Here is a 2,867-nt window from a genome sequence, read left to right as displayed (position 1 = left end):
TGTTCATAGTTTTCATGGACTTGCTAGTTTCTACCAACGGTTTGTGAAAGTCTTTAGTAGCATAGCTGCACCGCTCACCGAATTAATTAAGAAGAACATTGGTTTCAAGTGTGGAGAAGCGCAGGAAAAAAAACATTTCAATTGATCAAGGAAAAACTTACCCGCGCCCCTATTTTGACTTTACATGATTTTTCTAAAACATTTGAAATTGAATGTCATGCTTCAGGTATTGGCACAGGTGCTGTTCTTATGCAGGAGCGAAGACCAATTGCTTATTTCAGTGAAAACTTGAGTGGGGTCACCTTAAACTATCCAACTTATGACAAGGAGATGTATGCATTGGTTAGAGCCTTGGAAACTTGGTAGCACTACCTTTGGCATAAGGAGTTCGTGATTCACACTAATCATGAGTTTTTGAAGCACTTGAAAGGTCAACACAAGCTAAACAAAAGGCATGCTCGTTGGGTGGAGTTCATTGAGACATTTCCTTATGTCATTCAATACAAGCATGGTAAGGAAAATGTGGTTGCTTACGCTCTTTCTCGAAGGTATGCATTACTTTCTACTCTTGATGCAAAGTTACTCAGTTTTGAAAATATAAATATTTATACTATGATGATGTTGATTTTTGTAATGAATATCGAGCTTGTGATAAAACTGCTTGCGGTAGATTCTTTAAACATGATGAGTTTCTCTTTCGAGAAAATAAGTTATGTGTGACTAGAAGTTCTTTGTGAGAATTGCTTGTACAAGAATTTCATGGAGGGGGACTAATGGGACATTTTGAGTTGCAAAGGCTTTAGCTGTTTTGCAGGAACACTTCTATTGGCCACACACAAGGCGGGATGTCGAGAGGATTTGTGGTAGGTGTGTCACATGTCGACAAGCTAAATCTCGAGTGCAACCCCATGGTTTTTATACTCCTTTATCAATTCCTAATGCATCTTGGATTGATATTTCTATGGACTTTGTGCTAAGTTTGCCTAGGACTAAACGTGGTATAGATTCAATTTTTGTGGTGGTGGATTGATTTTCCAAAATGACACATTTTATTCCATGTCACAAAACTGATGATGCTTCTAATATTGCAGATTTATTTTTTAAGGAGATTATAAGATTACATTGTATGCCTAAAACAATTGTTTCTGATAGAGATCCTAAGTTTTTGAGTTACTTTTGGAAGGCCTTGTTGTATAAGTTAGGAACCAAATTATTATTTTCTACTACTTGTCACCCACAAACCGATGGTCAAATTGAATTAGTAAATAGGACTTTGTCTAATTTGTTAAGGGCAATCATAAAGAAAAATATCAAAACATGGGAAGATTGTTTACCACGTGTGGAGTTTGCTTATAAAAGAGCTGTTCATTCTGCTACTAAATTTTCACCTTTTGAAATTGTTTATGGTTTTAATTCTTTAACGCCATTTGATTTAATTCCATTACCTGTTTCTGAGCATGTTAACTTGGATGGTAAGAAAAAGGCTGAGTTTCTTAAGCAGATACATGAGAAGGCATGACTGAGTATTGAAAAAAGAACAAAGCAATATGAAAAACATGCCAACAAGGGGCGACAAAATGATCTTCAAACCTGGAGGTTGGGTCTGATTACACTTGAGAAAGGAAAGATTTTCAGAACAAAGGCATTCCAAACTACTTCCAAGAGGAGATGGTCCTTTTGAAGTACTTGAGTGTATCAACGACAATGCCTACAATCTAGATCTACCAGGTAAGTATAATGTGAGTGCCACTTTCAATGTTACTTATTTAAGTCCTTTTGATGCAAGCACTTATTTGAGGACAAATCATTTTCAAGAGGAGGGGAATGATGCAAATGATAGCATGGATGACAATGACACGACTTCAAGAGAAGATTTAATTCAAGTTCCATGTAGGCCAATTACTAGATGCCATACAAAGAGAGTGAAAGAAGATCTTAATGGATTAGTCCAGGAGGCTTAGACTCAAGCCAATTCATGGGGATCTAAGGAGAAAGAGCCACAAAGATTTATCAACTTATTTCAAGCCCAAGGATAAAAGAGTCAAATTATTATGGTTGGATATTTTATATTTTTATTGTGGTTTAATAATGGCTTGCATGCCAACTTGATGTAGTTTTCATTTGTTTTAGAATATATTTTATCTTCTCTTTTCTTTTCTTGTAAGCTTTAGCCTATATATAGACCTTATGTTAAATGAGACGGGGACTTCTGATTCTTGCAAAAAAAAAAAAAAAAAAAATTGTATTTAAAACTTGCATTTGGGTTGTCTCCTACGGTTTCCTTTGGATTCCAACTAAACTCTAGGTCATCTCCTAAGGAGTTCTTTCCCGACTTATCAAATGAATTTCCACCCCATTTGTGGCGTCTTCCATTGTACCAAGGTTCTTTCCTCACGTCAAGCATAGGGTTGCGGTCTTATACTAACGTTCTTGTTTGTGTTGAGCATTGGGTCAAGGTTTACCTCCATTCATCTATTTTACCGCAGGTTCTACCTATAATTCGGTTCGTTCCAGCCATGAGACAGTTTTATTGTTTGATTTCTTACATCACATAAGAATTTCCATTAATTTTTTTTCGATTTTGGCATGCACATCCGATTTTCTAATAAGAACATCAATCCCCACGATCCTGTCTTGCATATATGCACATCACACACACACACACACACACACACACACACACACACACACACACACACACCTACACACACACACACACGCCTAAACTTTTATATTTGGTTCTTACATCACATAAGAATTTCCATTAATTCTTTTTGGTTTTGGCATGCACATCCGATTTTCTAATAAGAACATCAATCCCCACGATCCTGTCTTGCACACACACACACACACACACACACACACAC

The sequence above is a fragment of the Phalaenopsis equestris genome, unplaced genomic scaffold (genome assembly GCF_001263595.1).
Source record: "Phalaenopsis equestris unplaced genomic scaffold, ASM126359v1 Scaffold000349, whole genome shotgun sequence".
Classification (NCBI taxonomy): Eukaryota; Viridiplantae; Streptophyta; class Magnoliopsida; order Asparagales; family Orchidaceae; genus Phalaenopsis; species Phalaenopsis equestris.
The sequence above is the reverse complement of the archived record's forward strand: the minus strand, read 5'-3'. Positions refer to the sequence as shown.